The sequence below is a fragment of the Triturus cristatus genome, chromosome 10 (assembly GCF_964204655.1).
Source record: "Triturus cristatus chromosome 10, aTriCri1.1, whole genome shotgun sequence".
NCBI lineage: Eukaryota > Metazoa > Chordata > Amphibia > Caudata > Salamandridae > Triturus > Triturus cristatus.
In genome coordinates this window covers 854,836,757-854,863,612 of record NC_140593.1, presented here as the reverse complement: position 1 = coordinate 854,863,612, position 26,856 = coordinate 854,836,757, and the positions used below count along the sequence as shown (strand labels likewise).

Here is a 26,856-nt window from a genome sequence, read left to right as displayed (position 1 = left end):
TAAGGAGGGTCCAACTTTGAGCTTCATGGACATTGGCCCTTGGTCTGTGCATTCCAGCCCACTACATGCCAAGAAGATTCCTGCAAGCGTGTCTGTTTCTGTAGTGTAGTGGTTATCACGTTCGCTTTAAACGCGAAAGGTCCCTGGTTCGAGACCGGGCAGAAACAGCAGCTTTCTGTTTTTCACACAGTTTGCATTTACTCTCTCAATTTATAGGAAAGCTGAGATAATGGAAGCTGTCTATCCCTCACCAGCGTGACGTACTGTGCTCCAGGGGTATCAGTGACAGCTCAAAAAGAGAAGTGACGATAGTTTGCGCTATTCGTTTGCACGTCCTTGTGTACTGAAGGTTGGGCCTACTTCATGAAAGCAAGGCATGAGAGCAGAAATGGTTTTATTGACCTCACCGAGAGCATACACCTAGAACAAACAAAATGTCTGAAGGATAGAGGCATTTTCATTTCTTGTTCGATGACGGCCATGGAAAAGACAGCAACCATATTGCAGAAGAGAGCAGCATGTGCAGTTGCTTGCTTTGGGTGAAGCATTCACTAACTCGCTGCCAATAACCCCCGGAGCCGGTGGGAAAGGCGACTCTTGTGTGCCTCGGCTCGTTGGTCTAGGGGTATGATTCTCGCTTAGGGTGCGAGAGGTCCCAGGTTCAAATCCCGGACGAGCCCTTTTTCAGAGGTAAACATACGAATCCTACTCAAAACTCAGAATGCCTGACTATTTATCATTACACTCGCCGCATTGTTGCACAAAATATTTTGAACCTCATAAGAAACATGGATCACCATGCTTTTTCTGCCTTCATGCTTAGTCTGTGTGTGTCCCAGGTGATGCTTTCCCAAGCTGTACTTGCTGGCATTTAGGCATCAGATATTTGTCTGTCGATGCCTGCATAAGTCAATTTTTAATACGTCTAATTGCAAGTATGTTGGCTGATATCTCTGCAGTTTTCACACTTGCTCCTCGCTTTCTGAGTGGCTGCTGATACAGCAGAATAGAAGTAGAGAGAACCCTTGAGAGGAACCTTGCTCTAACAGTAAAACACAGCAAGTGAGTTTCTGTAGTGTAGAGGTCATCACGTTCGCCTAACACGCGAAAGGTCCCCGGTTCGAGACCGGGCAGAAACACTGTGCATGAGCTGCTTTTATGTGCACCCTCTAAAACCTTATTATCTCAATGCAAGCTTAAGAAGAGGCGGTCCTTGAACCCAGCGAGCCATGGGAAACTTCCTTTACTTTTGCAAGACGAAACAAAGTAATCCGCATCCATCAGTGGTCGCTCTTGTGCCTAGCTTTTTTTTTGTCATGCCATGTTGTATTGTGGGGTCTTTACACTTGTGACATTGCTGTGAACGTTGTAAGTGCAAACATTGGCAGGTGCAGTCAGAAGAGTCAGATTTGTGCACACCCAGGGCTGTCAGGATGGCCGAGTGGTCTAAGGCGCCAGACTCAAGAGAGCTTAATCTTCAGTGCAACTGAGACTTCTGGTCTCCTCATGGAGTCGTGGGTTCAAATCCCACTTCTGACAGGTTTCTTTTACACCCTTAAATCGTCCTGTTTTTTGCAGTGCATTCCCCACACACCACAATCTTTGCACGGACCTGTAACATATGACGAGAAATCCACCAACGATCAGGCTGGGCCCTCAATCACAATTCCATGTATTCCTGGAAGGGACACCTCAGGCACACCTTCCGTTAAATTTGCACTCCATCACACAAACTGCCGTGCTGGTTTCTCATTAAGCAGTTGATCCCATCTTTGTTGTGAGGCTCTCCTGCCACCTTTTGGGCGGAGAAGGCACTGTCCCTGCAACAACACAGGCAGACATGTTCAACAGGGCTTCCTGGTTATGTGGGAGGAGCAGATTGTCATTGGTCCCCCCTTGCGAATTTTAATTTACATAAGGAAGACAGAGAGGTATCTGGGAGTAGGCAGTACACACGGACATTGAACTCTATCTTGTGATTTGCAGCCAATTCTAGATTGAGGCAGGAGGAAAGGAGGTGACTTGCCCAAAAATGGCCATCCTGGGAATTCAGCCACCCTGGGGCTCCCAGGTTAGTGTTTCAGTCCTGCGAGCCACTCATATAAATCTCGCCTGATCGAGCCTGATCGAGCGCTGAGTGAGCGTATTTGAATCCAAGAATCAAATGCCTCTGTCTTAGGAGCAAGAATTGGCAGGCCCTCCCTTCAATCTGGGGTAGAAGTCTATGGGGCAAGTGTCCAGGACTTGCAGAGGAGTACAAGTGCCAGAAAGTGCCACAGTTCTCATCAGCGCCTTTTTTCTGCTCTCTGGCAGCTAGGAGATCGACTGATCCCTTCCTTGCAAGAGTGAAAAAAACAACACCTTGAGAGAAAACATGACTTTTTGTGGTTCACATAGAGAGAGAGCAGCCAAATAGCCCTGCTTTGTTTCTGAAAGACGCATCAGAAATTGCTTAAAATGCCAACTGGGGAATCAGGCTCGTTGGTCTAGGGGTATGATTCTCGCTTCGGGTGCGAGAGGTCCCGGATTCAAATCCCGGACGAGCCCATGCTGTGGAATAATTTTTAGGCTTCTTATTATATAGGGCCATTTCTTCTTTTCAATGCTATAAGACGCCGTGTATGGTGAGAAAGTTCCTTTCCCTCTACGCTATTTCCCACTTTTGGCGTATAGAATTTCAGTGCCGGACTTCTTTGCAACTGCTTTTCTGGGGTGGACCATCAGTGTAGGAAAATTAAATGCAAAGTGTTTTTCTAGTGTGGTTTCAGGTATGGTTTTAAAATCGCCTTTTGGAATAAAAGGGGTCCTCGTTCCTTTCTTCCAAAGAAAGAGATCGGGTAAGGAGGGTCCAACTTTGAGCTTCATGGACATTGGCCCTTGGTCTGTGCATTCCAGCCCACTACATGCCAAGAAGATTCCTGCAAGCGTGTCTGTTTCTGTAGTGTAGTGGTTAACACGTTCGCTTTACACGCGAAAGGTCCCTGGTTCGAGACCGGGCAGAAACAGCAGCTTTCTGTTTTTCACACAGTTTGCATTTACTCTCTCAATTTATAGGAAAGCTGAGATAATGGAAGCTGTCTATCCCTCACCAGCGTGACGTACTGTGCTCCAGGGGTATCAGTGACAGCTCAAAAAGAGAAGTGACGATAGTTTGCGCTATTCGTTTGCACGTCCTTGTGTACTGAAGGTTGGGCCTACTTCATGAAAGCAAGGCATGAGAGCAGAAATGGTTTTATTGACCTCACCGAGAGCATACACCTAGAACAAACAAAATGTCTGAAGGATAGAGGCATTTTCATTTCTTGTTCGATGACGGCCATGGAAAAGACAGCAACCATATTGCAGAAGAGAGCAGCATGTGCAGTTGCTTGCTTTGGGTGAAGCATTCACTAACTCGCTGCCAATAACCCCCGGAGCCGGTGCGAAAGGCGACTCTTGTGTGCCTCGGCTCGTTGGTCTAGGGGTATGATTCTCGCTTAGGGTGCGAGAGGTCCCGGGTTCAAATCCCGGACGAGCCCTTTTTTAGAGGTAAACATACGAATCCTACTCAAAACTCACAATGCCTGACTATTTCTCATTACACTCGCCGCATTGTTGCACAAAATATTTTGAACCTCATAAGAAACATGGATCACCATGCTTTTTCTGCCTTCATGCTTAGTCTGTGTGTGTCCCAGGTGATGCTTTCCCAAGCTGTACTTGCTGGCATTTAGGCATCAGATATTTGTCTGTCGATGCCTGCATAAGTCAATTTTTAATACGTCTAATTGCAAGTATGTTGGCTGATATCTCTGCAGTTTTCACACTTGCTCCTCGCTTTCTGAGTGGCTGCTGATACAGCAGAATAGAAGTAGAGAGAACCCTTGAGAGGAACCTTGCTCTAACAGTAAAACACAGCAAGTGAGTTTCTGTAGTGTAGTGGTCATCACGTTCGCCTAACACGCGAAAGGTCCCCGGTTCGAGACCGGGCAGAAACACTGTGCATGAGCTGCTTTTATGTGCACCCTCTAAAACCTTATTATCTCAATGCAAGCTTAAGAAGAGGCGGTCCTTGAACCCAGCGAGCCATGGGAAACTTCCTTTACTTTTGCAAGACGAAACAAAGTAATCCGCATCCATCAGTGGTCGCTCTTGTGCCTAGCTTTTTTTTTGTCATGCCATGTTGTATTGTGGGGTCTTTACACTTGTGACATTGCTGTGAACGTTGTAAGTGCAAACATTGGCAGGTGCAGTCAGAAGAGTCAGATCTGTGCACACCCAGGGCTGTCAGGATGGCCGAGTGGTCTAAGGCGCCAGACTCAAGAGAGCTTAATCTTCAGTGCAACTGAGACTTCTGGTCTCCTCATGGAGGCGTGGGTTCAAATCCCACTTCTGACAGGTTTCTTTTACACCCTTAAATCGTCCTGTTTTTTGCAGTGCATTCCCCACACACCACAATCTTTGCACGGACCTGTAACATATGACGAGAAATCCACCAACGATCAGGCTGGGCCCTCAATCACAATTCCATGTATTCCTGGAAGGGACACCTCAGGCACACCTTCCGTTAAATTTGCACTCCATCACACAAACTGCCGTGCTGGTTTCTCATTAAGCAGTTGATCCCATCTTTGTTGTGAGGCTCTCCTGCCACCTTTTGGGCGGAGAAGGCACTGTCCCTGCAACAACACAGGCAGACATGTTCAACAGGGCTTCCTGGTTATGTGGGAGGAGCAGATTGTCATTGGTCCCCCCTTGCGAATTTTAATTTACATAAGGAAGACAGAGAGGTATCTGGGAGTAGGCAGTACACACGGACATTGAACTCTATCTTGTGATTTGCAGCCAATTCTAGATTGAGGCAGGAGGAAAGGAGGTGACTTGCCCAAAAATGGCCATCCTGGGAATTCAGCCACCCTGGGGCTCCCAGGTTAGTGTTTCAGTCCTGCGAGCCACTCATATAAATCTCGCCTGATCGAGCCTGATCGAGCGCTGAGTGAGCGTATTTGAATCCAAGAATCAAATGCCTCTGTCTTAGGAGCAAGAATTGGCAGGCCCTCCCTTCAATCTGGGGTAGAAGTCTATGGGGCAAGTGTCCAGGACTTGCAGAGGAGTACAAGTGCCAGAAAGTGCCACAGTTCTCAGCAGCGCCTTTTTTCTGCTCTCTGGCAGCTAGGATATCGACTGATCCCTTCCTTGCAAGAGTGAAAAAAACAACACCTTGAGAGAAAACATGACTTTTTGTGGTTCACATAGAGAGAGAGCAGCCAAATAGCCCTGCTTTGTTTCTGAAAGACGCATCAGAAATTGCTTAAAATGCCAACTGGGGAATCAGGCTCGTTGGTCTAGGGGTATGATTCTCGCTTCGGGTGCGAGAGGTCCCGGATTCAAATCCCGGACGAGCCCATGCTGTGGAATAATTTTTAGGCTTCTTATTATATAGGGCCATTTCTTCTTTTCAATGCTATAAGACGCCGTGTATGGTGAGAAAGTTCCTTTCCCTCTACGCTATTTCCCACTTTTGGCGTATAGAATTTCAGTGCCGGACTTCTTTGCAACTGCTTTTCTGGGGTGGACCATCAGTGTAGGAAAATTAAATGCAAAGTGTTTTTCTAGTGTGGTTTCAGGTATGGTTTTAAAATCGCCTTTTGGAATAAAAGGGGTCCTCGTTCCTTTCTTCCAAAGAAAGAGATCGGGTAAGGAGGGTCCAACTTTGAGCTTCATGGACATTGGCCCTTGGTCTGTGCATTCCAGCCCACTACATGCCAAGAAGATTCCTGCAAGCGTGTCTGTTTCTGTAGTGTAGTGGTTATCACGTTCGCTTTACACGCGAAAGGTCCCTGGTTCGAGACCGGGCAGAAACAGCAGCTTTCTGTTTTTCACACAGTTTGCATTTACTCTCTCAATTTATAGGAAAGCTGAGATAATGGAAGCTGTCTATCCCTCACCAGCGTGACGTACTGTGCTCCAGGGGTATCAGTGACAGCTCAAAAAGAGAAGTGACGATAGTTTGCGCTATTCGTTTGCACGTCCTTGTGTACTGAAGGTTGGGCCTACTTCATGAAAGCAAGGCATGAGAGCAGAAATGGTTTTATTGACCTCACCGAGAGCATACACCTAGAACAAACAAAATGTCTGAAGGATAGAGGCATTTTCATTTCTTGTTCGATGACGGCCATGGAAAAGACAGCAACCATATTGCAGAAGAGAGCAGCATGTGCAGTTGCTTGCTTTGGGTGAAGCATTCACTAACTCGCTGCCAATAACCCCCGGAGCCGGTGCGAAAGGCGACTCTTGTGTGCCTCGGCTCGTTGGTCTAGGGGTATGATTCTCGCTTAGGGTGCGAGAGGTCCCGGGTTCAAATCCCGGACGAGCCCTTTTTCAGAGGTAAACATACGAATCCTACTCAAAACTCACAATGCCTGACTATTTCTCATTACACTCGCCGCATTGTTGCACAAAATATTTTGAACCTCATAAGAAACATGGATCACCATGCTTTTTCTGCCTTCATGCTTAGTCTGTGTGTGTCCCAGGTGATGCTTTCCCAAGCTGTACTTGCTGGCATTTAGGCATCAGATATTTGTCTGTCGATGCCTGCATAAGTCAATTTTTAATACGTCTAATTGCAAGTATGTTGGCTGATATCTCTGCAGTTTTCACACTTGCTCCTCGCTTTCTGAGTGGCTGCTGATACAGCAGAATAGAAGTAGAGAGAACCCTTGAGAGGAACCTTGCTCTAACAGTAAAACACAGCAAGTGACTTTCTGTAGTGTAGTGGTCATCACGTTTGCCTAACACGCGAAAGGTCCCCGGTTCGAGACCGGGCAGAAACACTGTGCATGAGCTGCTTTTATGTGCACCCTCTAAAACCTTATTATCTCAATGCAAGCTTAAGAAGAGGCGGTCCTTGAACCCAGCGAGCCATGGGAAACTTCCTTTACTTTTGCAAGACGAAACAAAGTAATCCGCATCCATCAGTGGTCGCTCTTGTGCCTAGCTTTTTTTTTGTCATGCCATGTTGTATTGTGGGGTCTTTACACTTGTGACATTGCTGTGAACGTTGTAAGTGCAAACATTGGCAGGTGCAGTCAGAAGAGTCAGATCTGTGCACACCCAGGGCTGTCAGGATGGCCGAGTGGTCTAAGGCGCCAGACTCAAGAGAGCTTGATCTTCAGTGCAACTGAGACTTCTGGTCTCCTCATGGAGGCGTGGGTTCAAATCCCACTTCAGACAGGTTTCTTTTACACCCTTAAATCGTCCTGTTTTTTGCAGTGCATTCCCCACACACCACAATCTTTGCACGGACCTGTAACATATGACGAGAAATCCACCAACGATCAGGCTGGGCCCTCAATCACAATTCCATGTATTCCTGGAAGGGACACCTCAGGCACACCTTCCGTTAAATTTGCACTCCATCACACAAACTGCCGTGCTGGTTTCTCATTAAGCAGTTGATCCCATCTTTGTTGTGAGGCTCTCCTGCCACCTTTTGGGCGGAGAAGGCACTGTCCCTGCAACAACACAGGCAGACATGTTCAACAGGGCTTCCTGGTTATGTGGGAGGAGCAGATTGTCATTGGTCCCCCCTTGCGAATTTTAATTTACTTAAGGAAGACAGAGAGGTATCTGGGAGTAGGCAGTACACACGGACATTGAACTCTATCTTGTGATTTGCAGCCAATTCTAGATTGAGGCAGGAGGAAAGGAGGTGACTTGCCCAAAAATGGCCATCCTGGGAATTCAGCCACCCTGGGGCTCCCAGGTTAGTGTTTCAGTCCTGCGAGCCACTCATATAAATCTCACCTGATCGAGCCTGATCGAGCGCTGAGTGAGCGTGTTTGAATCCAAGAATCAAATGCCTCTGTCTTAGGAGCAAGAATTGGCAGGCCCTCCCTTGCATCTGGGGTGGAAGTCTATGGGGCAAGTGTCCAGGACTTGCAGAGGAGTACAAGTGCCAGAAAGTGCCACAGTTCTCATCAGCGCCTTTTTTCTGCTCTCTGGCAGCTAGGATATCGACTGATCCCTTCCTTGCAAGAGTGAAAAAAACAACACCTTGAGAGAAAACATGACTTTTTGTGGTTCACATAGAGAGAGAGCAGCCAAATAGCCCTGCTTTGTTTCTGAAAGACGCATCAGAAATTGCTTAAAATGCCAACTGGGGAATCAGGCTCGTTGGTCTAGGGGTATGATTCTCGCTTCGGGTGCGAGAGGTCCCGGATTCAAATCCCGGACGAGCCCATGCTGTGGAATTATTTTTAGGCTGCTTATTATATAGGGCCATTTCTTCTTTTCAATGCTATAAGACGCCGTGTATGGTGAGAAAGTTCCTTTCCCTCTACGCTATTTCCCACTTTTGGCGTATAGAATTTCAGTGCAGGACTTCTTTGCAACTGCTTTTCTGGGGTGGACCATCAGTGTAGGAAAATTAAATGCAAAGTGTTTTTCTAGTGTGGTTTCAGGTATGGTTTTAAAATCGCCTTTTGGAATAAAAGGGGTCCTCGTTCCTTTCTTCCAAAGAAAGAGATCGGGTAAGGAGGGTCCAACTTTGAGCTTCATGGACATTGGCCCTTGGTCTGTGCATTCCAGCCCACTACATGCCAAGAAGATTCCTGCAAGCGTGTCTGTTTCTGTAGTGTAGTGGTTATCACGTTCGCTTTAAACGCGAAAGGTCCCTGGTTCGAGACCGGGCAGAAACAGCAGCTTTCTGTTTTTCACACAGTTTGCATTTACTCTCTCAATTTATAGGAAAGCTGAGATAATGGAAGCTGTCTATCCCTCACCAGCGTGACGTACTGTGCTCCAGGGGTATCAGTGACAGCTCAAAAAGAGAAGTGACGATAGTTTGCGCTATTCGTTTGCACGTCCTTGTGTACTGAAGGTTGGGCCTACTTCATGAAAGCAAGGCATGAGAGCAGAAATGGTTTTATTGACCTCACCGAGAGCATACACCTAGAACAAACAAAATGTCTGAAGGATAGAGGCATTTTCATTTCTTGTTCGATGACGGCCATGGAAAAGACAGCAACCATATTGCAGAAGAGAGCAGCATGTGCAGTTGCTTGCTTTGGGTGAAGCATTCACTAACTCGCTGCCAATAACCCCCGGAGCCGGTGCGAAAGGCGACTCTTGTGTGCCTCGGCTCGTTGGTCTAGGGGTATGATTCTCGCTTAGGGTGCGAGAGGTCCCGGGTTCAAATCCCGGACGAGCCCTTTTTCAGAGGTAAACATACGAATCCTACTCAAAACTCACAATGCCTGACTATTTCTCATTACACTCGCCGCATTGTTGCACAAAATATTTTGAACCTCATAAGAAACATGGATCACCATGCTTTTTCTGCCTTCATGCTTAGTCTGTGTGTGTCCCAGGTGATGCTTTCCCAAGCTGTACTTGCTGGCATTTAGGCATCAGATATTTGTCTGTCGATGCCTGCATAAGTCAATTTTTAATACGTCTAATTGCAAGTATGTTGGCTGATATCTCTGCAGTTTTCACACTTGCTCCTCGCTTTCTGAGTGGCTGCTGATACAGCAGAATAGAAGTAGAGAGAACCCTTGAGAGGAACCTTGCTCTAACAGTAAAACACAGCAAGTGAGTTTCTGTAGTGTAGTGGTCATCACGTTCACCTAACACGCGAAAGGTCCCTGGTTCGAGACCGGGCAGAAACACTGTGCATGAGCTGCTTTTATGTGCACCCTCTAAAACCTTATTATCTCAATGCAAGCTTAAGAAGAGGCGGTCCTTGAACCCAGCGAGCCATGGGAAACTTCCTTTACTTTTGCAAGACGAAACAAAGTAATCCGCATCCATCAGTGGTCGCTCTTGTGCCTAGCTTTTTTATGTCATGCCATGTTGTATTGTGGGGTCTTTACACTTGTGACATTGCTGTGAACGTTGTAAGTGCAAACATTGGCAGGTGCAGTCAGAAGAGTCAGATCTGTGCACACCCAGGGCTGTCAGGATGGCCGAGTGGTCTAAGGCGCCAGACTCAAGAGAGCTTGATCTTCAGTGCAACTGAGACTTCTGGTCTCCTCATGGAGGCGTGGGTTCAAATCCCACTTCTGACAGGTTTCTTTTACACCCTTAAATCGTCCTGTGTTTTGCAGTGCATTCCCCACACACCACAATCTTTGCACGGACCTGTAACATATGACGAGAAATCCACCAACGATCAGGCTGGGCCCTCAATCACAATTCCATGTATTCCTGGAAGGGACACCTCAGGCACACCTTCCGTTAAATTTGCACTCCATCACACAAACTGCCGTGCTGGTTTCTCATTAAGCAGTTGATCCCATCTTTGTTGTGAGGCTCTCCTGCCACCTTTTGGGCGGAGAAGGCACTGTCCCTGCAACAACACAGGCAGACATGTTCAACAGGGCTTCCTGGTTATGTGGGAGGAGCAGATTGTCATTGGTCCCCCCTTGCGAATTTTAATTTACATAAGGAAGACAGAGAGGTATCTGGGAGTAGGCAGTACACACGGACATTGAACTCTATCTTGTGATTTGCAGCCAATTCTAGATTGAGGCAGGAGGAAAGGAGGTGACTTGCCCAAAAATGGCCATCCTGGGAATTCAGCCACCCTGGGGCTCCCAGGTTAGTGTTTCAGTCCTGCGAGCCACTCATATAAATCTCGCCTGATCGAGCCTGATCGAGCGCTGAGTGAGCGTATTTGAATCCAAGAATCAAATGCCTCTGTCTTAGGAGCAAGAATTGGCAGGCCCTCCCTTCAATCTGGGGTAGAAGTCTATGGGGCAAGTGTCCAGGACTTGCAGAGGAGTACAAGTGCCAGAAAGTGCCACAGTTCTCATCAGCGCCTTTTTTCTGCTCTCTGGCAGCTAGGATATCGACTGATCCCTTCCTTGCAAGAGTGAAAAAAACAACACCTTGAGAGAAAACATGACTTTTTGTGGTTCACATAGAGAGAGAGCAGCCAAATAGCCCTGCTTTGTTTCTGAAAGACGCATCAGAAATTGCTTAAAATGCCAACTGGGGAATCAGGCTCGTTGGTCTAGGGGTATGATTCTCGCTTCGGGTGCGAGAGGTCCCGGATTCAAATCCCGGACGAGCCCATGCTGTGGAATAATTTTTAGGCTTCTTATTATATAGGGCCATTTCTTCTTTTCAATGCTATAAGACGCCGTGTATGGTGAGAAAGTTCCTTTCCCTCTACGCTATTTCCCACTTTTGGCGTATAGAATTTCAGTGCCGGACTTCTTTGCAACTGCTTTTCTGGGGTGGACCATCAGTGTAGGAAAATTAAATGCAAAGTGTTTTTCTAGTGTGGTTTCAGGTATGGTTTTAAAATCGCCTTTTGGAATAAAAGGGGTCCTCGTTCCTTTCTTCCAAAGAAAGAGATCGGGTAAGGAGGGTCCAACTTTGAGCTTCATGGACATTGGCCCTTGGTCTGTGCATTCCAGCCCACTACATGCCAAGAAGATTCCTGCAAGCGTGTCTGTTTCTGTAGTGTAGTGGTTATCACGTTCGCTTTACACGCGAAAGGTCCCTGGTTCGAGACTGGGCAGAAACAGCAGCTTTCTGTTTTTCACACAGTTTGCATTTACTCTCTCAATTTATAGGAAAGCTGAGATAATGGAAGCTGTCTATCCCTCACCAGCGTGACGTACTGTGCTCCAGGGGTATCAGTGACAGCTCAAAAAGAGAAGTGACGATAGTTTGCGCTATTCGTTTGCACGTCCTTGTGTACTGAAGGTTGGGCCTACTTCATGAAAGCAAGGCATGAGAGCAGAAATGGTTTTATTGACCTCACCGAGAGCATACACCTAGAACAAACAAAATGTCTGAAGGATAGAGGCATTTTCATTTCTTGTTCGATGACGGCCATGGAAAAGACAGCAACCATATTGCAGAAGAGAGCAGCATGTGCAGTTGCTTGCTTTGGGTGAAGCATTCACTAACTCGCTGCCAATAACCCCCGGAGCCGGTGCGAAAGGCGACTCTTGTGTGCCTCGGCTCGTTGGTCTAGGGGTATGATTCTCGCTTAGGGTGCGAGAGGTCCCGGGTTCAAATCCCGGACGAGCCCTTTTTCAGAGGTAAACATACGAATCCTACTCAAAACTCACAATGCCTGACTATTTCTCATTACACTCGCCGCATTGTTGCACAAAATATTTTGAACATCATAAGAAACATGGATCACCATGCTTTTTCTGCCTTCATGCTTAGTCTGTGTGTGTCCCAGGTGATGCTTTCCCAAGCTGTACTTGCTGGCATTTAGGCATCAGATATTTGTCTGTCGATGCCTGCATAAGTCAATTTTTAATACGTCTAATTGCAAGTATGTTGGCTGATATCTCTGCAGTTTTCACACTTGCTCCTCGCTTTCTGAGTGGCTGCTGATACAGCAGAATAGAAGTAGAGAGAACCCTTGAGAGGAACCTTGCTCTAACAGTAAAACACAGCAAGTGACTTTCTGTAGTGTAGTGGTCATCACGTTTGCCTAACACGCGAAAGGTCCCCGGTTCGAGACCGGGCAGAAACACTGTGCATGAGCTGCTTTTATGTGCACCCTCTAAAACCTTATTATCTCAATGCAAGCTTATGAAGAGGCGGTCCTTGAACCCAGCGAGCCATGGGAAACTTCCTTTACTTTTGCAAGACGAAACAAAGTAATCCGCATCCATCAGTGGTCGCTCTTGTGCCTAGCTTTTTTTTTGTCATGCCATGTTGTATTGTGGGGTCTTTACACTTGTGACATTGCTGTGAACGTTGTAAGTGCAAACATTGGCAGGTGCAGTCAGAAGAGTCAGATCTGTGCACACCCAGGGCTGTCAGGATGGCCGAGTGGTCTAAGGCGCCAGACTCAAGAGAGCTTGATCTTCAGTGCAACTGAGACTTCTGGTCTCCTCATGGAGGCGTGGGTTCAAATCCCACTTCTGACAGGTTTCTTTTACACCCTTAAATCGTCCTGTTTTTTGCAGTGCATTCCCCACACACCACAATCTTTGCACGGACCTGTAACATATGAGGAGAAATCCACCAACGATCAGGCTGGGCCCTCAATCACAATTCCATGTATTCCTGGAAGGGACACCTCAGGCACACCTTCCGTTAAATTTGCACTCCATCACACAAACTGCCGTGCTGGTTTCTCATTAAGCAGTTGATCCCATCTTTGTTGTGAGGCTCTCCTGCCACCTTTTGGGCGGAGAAGGCACTGTCCCTGCAACAACACAGGCAGACATGTTCAACAGGGCTTCCTGGTTATGTGGGAGGAGCAGATTGTCATTGGTCCCCCCTTGCGAATTTTAATTTACTTAAGGAAGACAGAGAGGTATCTGGGAGTAGGCAGTACACACGGACATTGAACTCTATCTTGTGATTTGCAGCCAATTCTAGATTGAGGCAGGAGGAAAGGAGGTGACTTGCCCAAAAATGGCCATCCTGGGAATTCAGCCACCCTGGGGCTCCCAGGTTAGTGTTTCAGTCCTGCGAGCCACTCATATAAATCTCACCTGATCGAGCCTGATCGAGCGCTGAGTGAGCGTGTTTGAATCCAAGAATCAAATGCCTCTGTCTTAGGAGCAAGAATTGGCAGGCCCTCCCTTGCATCTGGGGTGGAAGTCTATGGGGCAAGTGTCCAGGACTTGCAGAGGAGTACAAGTGCCAGAAAGTGCCACAGTTCTCATCAGCGCCTTTTTTCTGCTCTCTGGCAGCTAGGATATCGACTGATCCCTTCCTTGCAAGAGTGAAAAAAACAACACCTTGAGAGAAAACATGACTTTTTGTGGTTCACATAGAGAGAGAGCAGCCAAATAGCCCTGCTTTGTTTCTGAAAGACGCATCAGAAATTGCTTAAAATGCCAACTGGGGAATCAGGCTCGTTGGTCTAGGGGTATGATTCTCGCTTCGGGTGCGAGAGGTCCCGGATTCAAATCCCGGACGAGCCCATGCTGTGGAATAATTTTTAGGCTTCTTATTATATAGGGCCATTTCTTCTTTTCAATGCTATAAGACGCCGTGTATGGTGAGAAAGTTCCTTTCCCTCTACGCTATTTCCCACTTTTGGCGTATAGAATTTCAGTGCCGGACTTCTTTGCAACTGCTTTTCTGGGGTGGACCATCAGTGTAGGAAAATTAAATGCAAAGTGTTTTTCTAGTGTGGTTTCAGGTATGGTTTTAAAATCGCCTTTTGGAATAAAAGGGGTCCTCGTTCCTTTCTTCCAAAGAAAGAGATCGGGTAAGGAGGGTCCAACTTTGAGCTTCATGGACATTGGCCCTTGGTCTGTGCATTCCAGCCCACTACATGCCAAGAAGATTCCTGCAAGCGTGTCTGTTTCTGTAGTGTAGTGGTTATCACGTTCGCTTTACACGCGAAAGGTCCCTGGTTCGAGACCGGGCAGAAACAGCAGCTTTCTGTTTTTCACACAGTTTGCATTTACTCTCTCAATTTATAGGAAAGCTGAGATAATGGAAGCTGTCTATCCCTCACCAGCGTGACGTACTGTGCTCCAGGGATATCAGTGACAGCTCAAAAAGAGAAGTGACGATAGTTTGCGCTATTCGTTTGCACGTCCTTGTGTACTGAAGGTTGGGCCTACTTCATGAAAGCAAGGCATGAGAGCAGAAATGGTTTTATTGACCTCACCGAGAGCATACACCTAGAACAAACAAAATGTCTGAAGGATAGAGGCATTTTCATTTCTTGTTCGATGACGGCCATGGAAAAGACAGCAACCATATTGCAGAAGAGAGCAGCATGTGCAGTTGCTTGCTTTGGGTGAAGCATTCACTAACTCGCTGCCAATAACCCCCGGAGCCGGTGCGAAAGGCGACTCTTGTGTGCCTCGGCTCGTTGGTCTAGGGGTATGATTCTCGCTTAGGGTGCGAGAGGTCCCGGGTTCAAATCCCGGACGAGCCCTTTTTCAGAGGTAAACATACGAATCCTACTCAAAACTCACAATGCCTGACTATTTCTCATTACACTCGCCGCATTGTTGCACAAAATATTTTGAACCTCATAAGAAACATGGATCACCATGCTTTTTCTGCCTTCATGCTTAGTCTGTGTGTGTCCCAGGTGATGCTTTCCCAAGCTGTACTTGCTGGCATTTAGGCATCAGATATTTGTCTGTCGATGCCTGCATAAGTCAATTTTTAATACGTCTAATTGCAAGTATGTTGGCTGATATCTCTGCAGTTTTCACACTTGCTCCTCGCTTTCTGAGTGGCTGCTGATACAGCAGAATAGAAGTAGAGAGAACCCTTGAGAGGAACCTTGCTCTAACAGTAAAACACAGCAAGTGACTTTCTGTAGTGTAGTGGTCATCACGTTTGCCTAACACGCGAAAGGTCCCCGGTTCGAGACCGGGCAGAAACACTGTGCATGAGCTGCTTTTATGTGCACCCTCTAAAACCTTATTATCTCAATGCAAGCTTAAGAAGAGGCGGTCCTTGAACCCAGCGAGCCATGGGAAACTTCCTTTACTTTTGCAAGACGAAACAAAGTAATCCGCATCCATCAGTGGTCGCTCTTGTGCCTAGCTTTTTTATGTCATGCCATGTTGTATTGTGGGGTCTTTACACTTGTGACATTGCTGTGAACGTTGTAAGTGCAAACATTGGCAGGTGCAGTCAGAAGAGTCAGATCTGTGCACACCCAGGGCTGTCAGGATGGCCGAGTGGTCTAAGGCGCCAGACTCAAGAGAGCTTGATCTTCAGTGCAACTGAGACTTCTGGTCTCCTCATGGAGGCGTGGGTTCAAATCCCACTTCTGACAGGTTTCTTTTACACCCTTAAATCGTCCTGTGTTTTGCAGTGCATTCCCCACACACCACAATCTTTGCACGGACCTGTAACATATGACGAGAAATCCACCAACGATCAGGCTGGGCCCTCAATCACAATTCCATGTATTCCTGGAAGGGACACCTCAGGCACACCTTCCGTTAAATTTGCACTCCATCACACAAACTGCCGTGCTGGTTTCTCATTAAGCAGTTGATCCCATCTTTGTTGTGAGGCTCTCCTGCCACCTTTTGGGCGGAGAAGGCACTGTCCCTGCAACAACACAGGCAGACATGTTCAACAGGGCTTCCTGGTTATGTGGGAGGAGCAGATTGTCATTGGTCCCCCCTTGCGAATTTTAATTTACATAAGGAAGACAGAGAGGTATCTGGGAGTAGGCAGTACACACGGACATTGAACTCTATCTTGTGATTTGCAGCCAATTCTAGATTGAGGCAGGAGGAAAGGAGGTGACTTGCCCAAAAATGGCCATCCTGGGAATTCAGCCACCCTGGGGCTCCCAGGTTAGTGTTTCAGTCCTGCGAGCCACTCATATAAATCTCGCCTGATCGAGCCTGATCGAGCGCTGAGTGAGCGTATTTGAATCCAAGAATCAAATGCCTCTGTCTTAGGAGCAAGAATTGGCAGGCCCTCCCTTCAATCTGGGGTAGAAGTCTATGGGGCAAGTGTCCAGGACTTGCAGAGGAGTACAAGTGCCAGAAAGTGCCACAGTTCTCATCAGCGCCTTTTTTCTGCTCTCTGGCAGCTAGGATATCGACTGATCCCTTCCTTGCAAGAGTGAAAAAAACAACACCTTGAGAGAAAACATGACTTTTTGTGGTTCACATAGAGAGAGAGCAGCCAAATAGCCCTGCTTTGTTTCTGAAAGACGCATCAGAAATTGCTTAAAATGCCAACTGGGGAATCAGGCTCGTTGGTCTAGGGGTATGATTCTCGCTTCGGGTGCGAGAGGTCCCGGATTCAAATCCCGGACGAGCCCATGCTGTGGAATAATTTTTAGGCTTCTTATTATATAGGGCCATTTCTTCTTTTCAATGCTATAAGACGCCGTGTATGGTGAGAAAGTTCCTTTCCCTCTACGCTATTTCCCACTTTTGGCGTATAGAATTTCAGTGCCGGACTTCTTTGCAACTGCTTTTCTGGGGTGGACCATCAGTGTAGGAAAATTAAATGCAAAGTGTTTTTCTAGTGTGGTTTCAGGTATGGTTTTAAAATCGCCTTTTGGAATAAAAGGGGTCCTCGTTCCTTTCTTCCAAAGAAAGAGATCGGGTAAGGAGGGTCCAACTTTGAGCTTCATGGACATTGGCCCTTGGTCTGTGCATTCCAGCCCACTACATGCCAAGAAGATTCCTGCAAGCGTGTCTGTTTCTGTAGTGTAGTGGTTATCACGTTCGCTTTACACGCGAAAGGTCCCTGGTTCGAGACTGGGCAGAAACAGCAGCTTTCTGTTTTTCACACAGTTTGCATTTACTCTCTCAATTTATAGGAAAGCTGAGATAATGGAAGCTGTCTATCCCTCACCAGCGTGACGTACTGTGCTCCAGGGGTATCAGTGACAGCTCAAAAAGAGAAGTGACGATAGTTTGCGCTATTCGTTTGCACGTCCTTGTGTACTGAAGGTTGGGCCTACTTCATGAAAGCAAGGCATGAGAGCAGAAATGGTTTTATTGACCTCACCGAGAGCATACACCTAGAACAAACAAAATGTCTGAAGGATAGAGGCATTTTCATTTCTTGTTCGATGACGGCCATGGAAAAGACAGCAACCATATTGCAGAAGAGAGCAGCATGTGCAGTTGCTTGCTTTGGGTGAAGCATTCACTAACTCGCTGCCAATAACCCCCGGAGCCGGTGCGAAAGGCGACTCTTGTGTGCCTCGGCTCGTTGGTCTAGGGGTATGATTCTCGCTTAGGGTGCGAGAGGTCCCGGGTTCAAATCCCGGACGAGCCCTTTTTCAGAGGTAAACATACGAATCCTACTCAAAACTCACAATGCCTGACTATTTCTCATTACACTCGCCGCATTGTTGCACAAAATATTTTGAACATCATAAGAAACATGGATCACCATGCTTTTTCTGCCTTCATGCTTAGTCTGTGTGTGTCCCAGGTGATGCTTTCCCAAGCTGTACTTGCTGGCATTTAGGCATCAGATATTTGTCTGTCGATGCCTGCATAAGTCAATTTTTAATACGTCTAATTGCAAGTATGTTGGCTGATATCTCTGCAGTTTTCACACTTGCTCCTCGCTTTCTGAGTGGCTGCTGATACAGCAGAATAGAAGTAGAGAGAACCCTTGAGAGGAACCTTGCTCTAACAGTAAAACACAGCAAGTGACTTTCTGTAGTGTAGTGGTCATCACGTTTGCCTAACACGCGAAAGGTCCCCGGTTCGAGACCGGGCAGAAACACTGTGCATGAGCTGCTTTTATGTGCACCCTCTAAAACCTTATTATCTCAATGCAAGCTTAAGAAGAGGCGGTCCTTGAACCCAGCGAGCCATGGGAAACTTCCTTTACTTTTGCAAGACGAAACAAAGTAATCCGCATCCATCAGTGGTCGCTCTTGTGCCTAGCTTTTTTTTTGTCATGCCATGTTGTATTGTGGGGTCTTTACACTTGTGACATTGCTGTGAACGTTGTAAGTGCAAACATTGGCAGGTGCAGTCAGAAGAGTCAGATCTGTGCACACCCAGGGCTGTCAGGATGGCCGAGTGGTCTAAGGCGCCAGACTCAAGAGAGCTTGATCTTCAGTGCAACTGAGACTTCTGGTCTCCTCATGGAGGCGTGGGTTCAAATCCCACTTCTGACAGGTTTCTTTTACACCCTTAAATCGTCCTGTTTTTTGCAGTGCATTCCCCACACACCACAATCTTTGCACGGACCTGTAACATATGACGAGAAATCCACCAACGATCAGGCTGGGCCCTCAATCACAATTCCATGTATTCCTGGAAGGGACACCTCAGGCACACCTTCCGTTAAATTTGCACTCCATCACACAAACTGCCGTGCTGGTTTCTCATTAAGCAGTTGATCCCATCTTTGTTGTGAGGCTCTCCTGCCACCTTTTGGGCGGAGAAGGCACTGTCCCTGCAACAACACAGGCAGACATGTTCAACAGGGCTTCCTGGTTATGTGGGAGGAGCAGATTGTCATTGGTCCCCCCTTGCGAATTTTAATTTACTTAAGGAAGACAGAGAGGTATCTGGGAGTAGGCAGTACACACGGACATTGAACTCTATCTTGTGATTTGCAGCCAATTCTAGATTGAGGCAGGAGGAAAGGAGGTGACTTGCCCAAAAATGGCCATCCTGGGAATTCAGCCACCCTGGGGCTCCCAGGTTAGTGTTTCAGTCCTGCGAGCCACTCATATAAATCTCACCTGATCGAGCCTGATCGAGCGCTGAGTGAGCGTGTTTGAATCCAAGAATCAAATGCCTCTGTCTTAGGAGCAAGAATTGGCAGGCCCTCCCTTGCATCTGGGGTGGAAGTCTATGGGGCAAGTGTCCAGGACTTGCAGAGGAGTACAAGTGCCAGAAAGTGCCACAGTTCTCATCAGCGCCTTTTTTCTGCTCTCTGGCAGCTAGGATATCGACTGATCCCTTCCTTGCAAGAGTGAAAAAAACAACACCTTGAGAGAAAACATGACTTTTTGTGGTTCACATAGAGAGAGAGCAGCCAAATAGCCCTGCTTTGTTTCTGAAAGACGCATCAGAAATTGCTTAAAATGCCAACTGGGGAATCAGGCTCGTTGGTCTAGGGGTATGATTCTCGCTTCGGGTGCGAGAGGTCCCGGATTCAAATCCCGGACGAGCCCATGCTGTGGAATTATTTTTAGGCTGCTTATTATATAGGGCCATTTCTTCTTTTCAATGCTATAAGACGCCGTGTATGGTGAGAAAGTTCCTTTCCCTCTACGCTATTTCCCACTTTTGGCGTATAGAATTTCAGTGCAGGACTTCTTTGCAACTGCTTTTCTGGGGTGGACCATCAGTGTAGGAAAATTAAATGCAAAGTGTTTTTCTAGTGTGGTTTCAGGTATGGTTTTAAAATCGCCTTTTGGAATAAAAGGGGTCCTCGTTCCTTTCTTCCAAAGAAAGAGATCGGGTAAGGAGGGTCCAACTTTGAGCTTCATGGACATTGGCCCTTGGTCTGTGCATTCCAGCCCACTACATGCCAAGAAGATTCCTGCAAGCGTGTCTGTTTCTGTAGTGTAGTGGTTATCACGTTCGCTTTAAACGCGAAAGGTCCCTGGTTCGAGACCGGGCAGAAACAGCAGCTTTCTGTTTTTCACACAGTTTGCATTTACTCTCTCAATTTATAGGAAAGCTGAGATAATGGAAGCTGTCTATCCCTCACCAGCGTGACGTACTGTGCTCCAGGGGTATCAGTGACAGCTCAAAAAGAGAAGTGACGATAGTTTGCGCTATTCGTTTGCACGTCCTTGTGTACTGAAGGTTGGGCCTACTTCATGAAAGCAAGGCATGAGAGCAGAAATGGTTTTATTGACCTCACCGAGAGCATACACCTAGAACAAACAAAATGTCTGAAGGATAGAGGCATTTTCATTTCTTGTTCGATGACGGCCATGGAAAAGACAGCAACCATATTGCAGAAGAGAGCAGCATGTGCAGTTGCTTGCTTTGGGTGAAGCATTCACTAACTCGCTGCCAATAACCCCCGGAGCCGGTGCGAAAGGCGACTCTTGTGTGCCTCGGCTCGTTGGTCTAGGGGTATGATTCTCGCTTAGGGTGCGAGAGGTCCCGGGTTCAAATCCCGGACGAGCCCTTTTTCAGAGGTAAACATACGAATCCTACTCAAAACTCCCAATGCCTGACTATTTCTCATTACACTCGCCGCATTGTTGCACAAAATATTTTGAACCTCATAAGAAACATGGATCACCATGCTTTTTCTGCCTTCATGCTTAGTCTGTGTGTGTCCCAGGTGATGCTTTCCCAAGCTGTACTTGCTGGCATTTAGGCATCAGATATTTGTCTGTCGATGCCTGCATAAGTCAATTTTTAATACGTCTAATTGCAAGTATGTTGGCTGATATCTCTGCAGTTTTCACACTTGCTCCTCGCTTTCTGAGTGGCTGCTGATACAGCAGAATAGAAGTAGAGAGAACCCTTGAGAGGAACCTTGCTCTAACAGTAAAACACAGCAAGTGACTTTCTGTAGTGTAGTGGTCATCACGTTTGCCTAACACGCGAAAGGCACCCGGTTCGAGACCGGGCAGAAACACTGTGCATGAGCTGCTTTTATGTGCACCCTCTAAAACCTTATTATCTCAATGCAAGCTTAAGAAGAGGCGGTCCTTGAACCCAGCGAGCCATGGGAAACTTCCTTTACTTTTGCAAGACGAAACAAAGTAATCCGCATCCATCAGTGGTCGCTCTTGTGCCTAGCTTTTTTTTTGTCATGCCATGTTGTATTGTGGGGTCTTTACACTTGTGACATTGCTGTGAACGTTGTAAGTGCAAACATTGGCAGGTGCAGTCAGAAGAGTCAGATCTGTGCACACCCAGGGCTGTCAGGATGGCCGAGTGGTCTAAGGCGCCAGACTCAAGAGAGCTTGATCTTCAGTGCAACTGAGACTTCTGGTCTCCTCATGGAGGCGTGGGTTCAAATCCCACTTCTGACAGGTTTCTTTTACACCCTTAAATCGTCCTGTTTTTTGCAGTGCATTCCCCACACACCACAATCTTTGCACGGACCTGTAACATATGACGAGAAATCCACCAACGATCAGGCTGGGCCCTCAATCACAATTCCATGTATTCCTGGAAGGGACACCTCAGGCACACCTTCCGTTAAATTTGCACTCCATCACACAAACTGCCGTGCTGGTTTCTCATTAAGCAGTTGATCCCATCTTTGTTGTGAGGCTCTCCTGCCACCTTTTGGGCGGAGAAGGCACTGTCCCTGCAACAACACAGGCAGACATGTTCAACAGGGCTTCCTGGTTATGTGGGAGGAGCAGATTGTCATTGGTCCCCCCTTGCGAATTTTAATTTACTTAAGGAAGACAGAGAGGTATCTGGGAGTAGGCAGTACACACGGACATTGAACTCTATCTTGTGATTTGCAGCCAATTCTAGATTGAGGCAGGAGGAAAGGAGGTGACTTGCCCAAAAATGGCCATCCTGGGAATTCAGCCACCCTGGGGCTCCCAGGTTAGTGTTTCAGTCCTGCGAGCCACTCATATAAATCTCACCTGATCGAGCCTGATCGAGCGCTGAGTGAGCGTGTTTGAATCCAAGAATCAAATGCCTCTGTCTTAGGAGCAAGAATTGGCAGGCCCTCCCTTGCATCTGGGGTGGAAGTCTATGGGGCAAGTGTCCAGGACTTGCAGAGGAGTACAAGTGCCAGAAAGTGCCACAGTTCTCATCAGCGCCTTTTTTCTGCTCTCTGGCAGCTAGGATATCGACTGATCCCTTCCTTGCAAGAGTGAAAAAAACAACACCTTGAGAGAAAACATGACTTTTTGTGGTTCACATAGAGAGAGAGCAGCCAAATAGCCCTGCTTTGTTTCTGAAAGACGCATCAGAAATTGCTTAAAATGCCAACTGGGGAATCAGGCTCGTTGGTCTAGGGGTATGATTCTCGCTTCGGGTGCGAGAGGTCCCGGATTCAAATCCCGGACGAGCCCATGCTGTGGAATTATTTTTAGGCTGCTTATTATATAGGGCCATTTCTTCTTTTCAATGCTATAAGACGCCGTGTATGGTGAGAAAGTTCCTTTCCCTCTACGCTATTTCCCACTTTTGGCGTATAGAATTTCAGTGCAGGACTTCTTTGCAACTGCTTTTCTGGGGTGGACCATCAGTGTAGGAAAATTAAATGCAAAGTGTTTTTCTAGTGTGGTTTCAGGTATGGTTTTAAAATCGCCTTTTGGAATAAAAGGGGTCCTCGTTCCTTTCTTCCAAAGAAAGAGATCGGGTAAGGAGGGTCCAACTTTGAGCTTCATGGACATTGGCCCTTGGTCTGTGCATTCCAGCCCACTACATGCCAAGAAGATTCCTGCAAGCGTGTCTGTTTCTGTAGTGTAGTGGTTATCACGTTCGCTTTAAACGCGAAAGGTCCCTGGTTCGAGACCGGGCAGAAACAGCAGCTTTCTGTTTTTCACACAGTTTGCATTTACTCTCTCAATTTATAGGAAAGCTGAGATAATGGAAGCTGTCTATCCCTCACCAGCGTGACGTACTGTGCTCCAGGGGTATCAGTGACAGCTCAAAAAGAGAAGTGACGATAGTTTGCGCTATTCGTTTGCACGTCCTTGTGTACTGAAGGTTGGGCCTACTTCATGAAAGCAAGGCATGAGAGCAGAAATGGTTTTATTGACCTCACCGAGAGCATACACCTAGAACAAACAAAATGTCTGAAGGATAGAGGCATTTTCATTTCTTGTTCGATGACGGCCATGGAAAAGACAGCAACCATATTGCAGAAGAGAGCAGCATGTGCAGTTGCTTGCTTTGGGTGAAGCATTCACTAACTCGCTGCCAATAACCCCCGGAGCCGGTGCGAAAGGCGACTCTTGTGTGCCTCGGCTCGTTGGTCTAGGGGTATGATTCTCGCTTAGGGTGCGAGAGGTCCCGGGTTCAAATCCCGGACGAGCCCTTTTTCAGAGGTAAACATACGAATCCTACTCAAAACTCCCAATGCCTGACTATTTCTCATTACACTCGCCGCATTGTTGCACAAAATATTTTGAACCTCATAAGAAACATGGATCACCATGCTTTTTCTGCCTTCATGCTTAGTCTGTGTGTGTCCCAGGTGATGCTTTCCCAAGCTGTACTTGCTGGCATTTAGGCATCAGATATTTGTCTGTCGATGCCTGCATAAGTCAATTTTTAATACGTCTAATTGCAAGTATGTTGGCTGATATCTCTGCAGTTTTCACACTTGCTCCTCGCTTTCTGAGTGGCTGCTGATACAGCAGAATAGAAGTAGAGAGAACCCTTGAGAGGAACCTTGCTCTAACAGTAAAACACAGCAAGTGACTTTCTGTAGTGTAGTGGTCATCACGTTTGCCTAACACGCGAAAGGCACCCGGTTCGAGACCGGGCAGAAACACTGTGCATGAGCTGCTTTTATGTGCACCCTCTAAAACCTTATTATCTCAATGCAAGCTTAAGAAGAGGCGGTCCTTGAACCCAGCGAGCCATGGGAAACTTCCTTTACTTTTGCAAGACGAAACAAAGTAATCCGCATCCATCAGTGGTCGCTCTTGTGCCTAGCTTTTTTTTTGTCATGCCATGTTGTATTGTGGGGTCTTTACACTTGTGACATTGCTGTGAACGTTGTAAGTGCAAACATTGGCAGGTGCAGTCAGAAGAGTCAGATCTGTGCACACCCAGGGCTGTCAGGATGGCCGAGTGGTCTAAGGCGCCAGACTCAAGAGAGCTTGATCTTCAGTGCAACTGAGACTTCTGGTCTCCTCATGGAGGCGTGGGTTCAAATCCCACTTCTGACAGGTTTCTTTTACACCCTTAAATCGTCCTGTTTTTTGCAGTGCATTCCCCACACACCACAATCTTTGCACGGACCTGTAACATATGACGAGAAATCCACCAACGATCAGGCTGGGCCCTCAATCACAATTCCATGTATTCCTGGAAGGGACACCTCAGGCACACCTTCCGTTAAATTTGCACTCCATCACACAAACTGCCGTGCTGGTTTCTCATTAAGCAGTTGATCCCATCTTTGTTGTGAGGCTCTCCTGCCACCTTTTGGGCGGAGAAGGCACTGTCCCTGCAACAACACAGGCAGACATGTTCAACAGGGCTTCCTGGTTATGTGGGAGGAGCAGATTGTCATTGGTCCCCCCTTGCGAATTTTAATTTACTTAAGGAAGACAGAGAGGTATCTGGGAGTAGGCAGTACACACGGACATTGAACTCTATCTTGTGATTTGCAGCCAATTCTAGATTGAGGCAGGAGGAAAGGAGGTGACTTGCCCAAAAATGGCCATCCTGGGAATTCAGCCACCCTGGGGCTCCCAGGTTAGTGTTTCAGTCCTGCGAGCCACTCATATAAATCTCACCTGATCGAGCCTGATCGAGCGCTGAGTGAGCGTGTTTGAATCCAAGAATCAAATGCCTCTGTCTTAGGAGCAAGAATTGGCAGGCCCTCCCTTGCATCTGGGGTGGAAGTCTATGGGGCAAGTGTCCAGGACTTGCAGAGGAGTACAAGTGCCAGAAAGTGCCACAGTTCTCATCAGCGCCTTTTTTCTGCTCTCTGGCAGCTAGGATATCGACTGATCCCTTCCTTGCAAGAGTGAAAAAAACAACACCTTGAGAGAAAACATGACTTTTTGTGGTTCACATAGAGAGAGAGCAGCCAAATAGCCCTGCTTTGTTTCTGAAAGACGCATCAGAAATTGCTTAAAATGCCAACTGGGGAATCAGGCTCGTTGGTCTAGGGGTATGATTCTCGCTTCGGGTGCGAGAGGTCCCGGATTCAAATCCCGGACGAGCCCATGCTGTGGAATTATTTTTAGGCTGCTTATTATATAGGGCCATTTCTTCTTTTCAATGCTATAAGACGCCGTGTATGGTGAGAAAGTTCCTTTCCCTCTACGCTATTTCCCACTTTTGGCGTATAGAATTTCAGTGCAGGACTTCTTTGCAACTGCTTTTCTGGGGTGGACCATCAGTGTAGGAAAATTAAATGCAAAGTGTTTTTCTAGTGTGGTTTCAGGTATGGTTTTAAAATCGCCTTTTGGAATAAAAGGGGTCCTCGTTCCTTTCTTCCAAAGAAAGAGATCGGGTAAGGAGGGTCCAACTTTGAGCTTCATGGACATTGGCCCTTGGTCTGTGCATTCCAGCCCACTACATGCCAAGAAGATTCCTGCAAGCGTGTCTGTTTCTGTAGTGTAGTGGTTATCACGTTCGCTTTAAACGCGAAAGGTCCCTGGTTCGAGACCGGGCAGAAACAGCAGCTTTCTGTTTTTCACACAGTTTGCATTTACTCTCTCAATTTATAGGAAAGCTGAGATAATGGAAGCTGTCTATCCCTCACCAGCGTGACGTACTGTGCTCCAGGGGTATCAGTGACAGCTCAAAAAGAGAAGTGACGATAGTTTGCGCTATTCGTTTGCACGTCCTTGTGTACTGAAGGTTGGGCCTACTTCATGAAAGCAAGGCATGAGAGCAGAAATGGTTTTATTGACCTCACCGAGAGCATACACCTAGAACAAACAAAATGTCTGAAGGATAGAGGCATTTTCATTTCTTGTTCGATGACGGCCATGGAAAAGACAGCAACCATATTGCAGAAGAGAGCAGCATGTGCAGTTGCTTGCTTTGGGTGAAGCATTCACTAACTCGCTGCCAATAACCCCCGGAGCCGGTGCGAAAGGCGACTCTTGTGTGCCTCGGCTCGTTGGTCTAGGGGTATGATTCTCGCTTAGGGTGCGAGAGGTCCCGGGTTCAAATCCCGGACGAGCCCTTTTTCAGAGGTAAACATACGAATCCTACTCAAAACTCACAATGCCTGACTATTTCTCATTACACTCGCCGCATTGTTGCACAAAATATTTTGAACCTCATAAGAAACATGGATCACCATGCTTTTTCTGCCTTCATGCTTAGTCTGTGTGTGTCCCAGGTGATGCTTTCCCAAGCTGTACTTGCTGGCATTTAGGCATCAGATATTTGTCTGTCGATGCCTGCATAAGTCAATTTTTAATACGTCTAATTGCAAGTATGTTGGCTGATATCTCTGCAGTTTTCACACTTGCTCCTCGCTTTCTGAGTGGCTGCTGATACAGCAGAATAGAAGTAGAGAGAACCCTTGAGAGGAACCTTGCTCTAACAGTAAAACACAGCAAGTGAGTTTCTGTAGTGTAGTGGTCATCACGTTCACCTAACACGCGAAAGGTCCCTGGTTCGAGACCGGGCAGAAACACTGTGCATGAGCTGCTTTTATGTGCACCCTCTAAAACCTTATTATCTCAATGCAAGCTTAAGAAGAGGCGGTCCTTGAACCCAGCGAGCCATGGGAAACTTCCTTTACTTTTGCAAGACGAAACAAAGTAATCCGCATCCATCAGTGGTCGCTCTTGTGCCTAGCTTTTTTATGTCA

At 47.0% G+C, this 26,856-nt stretch overlaps 21 non-coding genes across 21 annotated transcripts; all 21 read left to right on the top strand.

The window, feature by feature from the left end:
- The first annotated feature begins 1,066 nt into the window (after positions 1-1,066).
- TRNAV-AAC (transfer RNA valine (anticodon AAC)) lies at positions 1,067-1,139 on the top strand. The gene has a single exon. It is a non-coding gene; the product is annotated as a tRNA-Val (tRNA).
- Positions 1,140-2,932: 1,793 nt separating this feature from the next.
- Positions 2,933-3,005, top strand: TRNAV-UAC (transfer RNA valine (anticodon UAC)). The gene has a single exon. It is a non-coding gene; the product is annotated as a tRNA-Val (tRNA).
- Positions 3,006-3,446: 441 nt separating this feature from the next.
- TRNAP-AGG (transfer RNA proline (anticodon AGG)) lies at positions 3,447-3,518 on the top strand. Its single transcript has one exon. It is a non-coding gene; the product is annotated as a tRNA-Pro (tRNA).
- A 386-nt stretch (positions 3,519-3,904) lies between these two features.
- Positions 3,905-3,977, top strand: TRNAV-AAC (transfer RNA valine (anticodon AAC)). Its single transcript has one exon. It is a non-coding gene; the product is annotated as a tRNA-Val (tRNA).
- A 288-nt stretch (positions 3,978-4,265) lies between these two features.
- TRNAL-CAA (transfer RNA leucine (anticodon CAA)) lies at positions 4,266-4,377 on the top strand. Its single transcript has 2 exons — positions 4,266-4,303; positions 4,332-4,377. It is a non-coding gene; the product is annotated as a tRNA-Leu (tRNA).
- A 1,393-nt stretch (positions 4,378-5,770) lies between these two features.
- TRNAV-UAC (transfer RNA valine (anticodon UAC)) lies at positions 5,771-5,843 on the top strand. The gene has a single exon. It is a non-coding gene; the product is annotated as a tRNA-Val (tRNA).
- Positions 5,844-6,284: 441 nt separating this feature from the next.
- TRNAP-AGG (transfer RNA proline (anticodon AGG)) lies at positions 6,285-6,356 on the top strand. Its single transcript has one exon. It is a non-coding gene; the product is annotated as a tRNA-Pro (tRNA).
- Positions 6,357-9,122: 2,766 nt separating this feature from the next.
- Positions 9,123-9,194, top strand: TRNAP-AGG (transfer RNA proline (anticodon AGG)). The gene has a single exon. It is a non-coding gene; the product is annotated as a tRNA-Pro (tRNA).
- Positions 9,195-9,940: 746 nt separating this feature from the next.
- TRNAL-CAA (transfer RNA leucine (anticodon CAA)) lies at positions 9,941-10,052 on the top strand. The gene is made up of 2 exons: positions 9,941-9,978; positions 10,007-10,052. It is a non-coding gene; the product is annotated as a tRNA-Leu (tRNA).
- Positions 10,053-11,959: 1,907 nt separating this feature from the next.
- TRNAP-AGG (transfer RNA proline (anticodon AGG)) lies at positions 11,960-12,031 on the top strand. Its single transcript has one exon. It is a non-coding gene; the product is annotated as a tRNA-Pro (tRNA).
- A 747-nt stretch (positions 12,032-12,778) lies between these two features.
- On the top strand, positions 12,779-12,890 carry TRNAL-CAA (transfer RNA leucine (anticodon CAA)). The gene is made up of 2 exons: positions 12,779-12,816; positions 12,845-12,890. It is a non-coding gene; the product is annotated as a tRNA-Leu (tRNA).
- Positions 12,891-14,283: 1,393 nt separating this feature from the next.
- Positions 14,284-14,356, top strand: TRNAV-UAC (transfer RNA valine (anticodon UAC)). The gene has a single exon. It is a non-coding gene; the product is annotated as a tRNA-Val (tRNA).
- A 441-nt stretch (positions 14,357-14,797) lies between these two features.
- Positions 14,798-14,869, top strand: TRNAP-AGG (transfer RNA proline (anticodon AGG)). The gene has a single exon. It is a non-coding gene; the product is annotated as a tRNA-Pro (tRNA).
- A 746-nt stretch (positions 14,870-15,615) lies between these two features.
- TRNAL-CAA (transfer RNA leucine (anticodon CAA)) lies at positions 15,616-15,727 on the top strand. Its single transcript has 2 exons — positions 15,616-15,653; positions 15,682-15,727. It is a non-coding gene; the product is annotated as a tRNA-Leu (tRNA).
- Positions 15,728-17,634: 1,907 nt separating this feature from the next.
- Positions 17,635-17,706, top strand: TRNAP-AGG (transfer RNA proline (anticodon AGG)). Its single transcript has one exon. It is a non-coding gene; the product is annotated as a tRNA-Pro (tRNA).
- A 747-nt stretch (positions 17,707-18,453) lies between these two features.
- Positions 18,454-18,565, top strand: TRNAL-CAA (transfer RNA leucine (anticodon CAA)). Its single transcript has 2 exons — positions 18,454-18,491; positions 18,520-18,565. It is a non-coding gene; the product is annotated as a tRNA-Leu (tRNA).
- Positions 18,566-20,472: 1,907 nt separating this feature from the next.
- On the top strand, positions 20,473-20,544 carry TRNAP-AGG (transfer RNA proline (anticodon AGG)). The gene has a single exon. It is a non-coding gene; the product is annotated as a tRNA-Pro (tRNA).
- Positions 20,545-21,291: 747 nt separating this feature from the next.
- Positions 21,292-21,403, top strand: TRNAL-CAA (transfer RNA leucine (anticodon CAA)). Its single transcript has 2 exons — positions 21,292-21,329; positions 21,358-21,403. It is a non-coding gene; the product is annotated as a tRNA-Leu (tRNA).
- A 1,907-nt stretch (positions 21,404-23,310) lies between these two features.
- Positions 23,311-23,382, top strand: TRNAP-AGG (transfer RNA proline (anticodon AGG)). Its single transcript has one exon. It is a non-coding gene; the product is annotated as a tRNA-Pro (tRNA).
- Positions 23,383-24,129: 747 nt separating this feature from the next.
- On the top strand, positions 24,130-24,241 carry TRNAL-CAA (transfer RNA leucine (anticodon CAA)). Its single transcript has 2 exons — positions 24,130-24,167; positions 24,196-24,241. It is a non-coding gene; the product is annotated as a tRNA-Leu (tRNA).
- A 1,907-nt stretch (positions 24,242-26,148) lies between these two features.
- Positions 26,149-26,220, top strand: TRNAP-AGG (transfer RNA proline (anticodon AGG)). Its single transcript has one exon. It is a non-coding gene; the product is annotated as a tRNA-Pro (tRNA).
- The last annotated feature ends 636 nt before the right edge of the window (positions 26,221-26,856 follow it).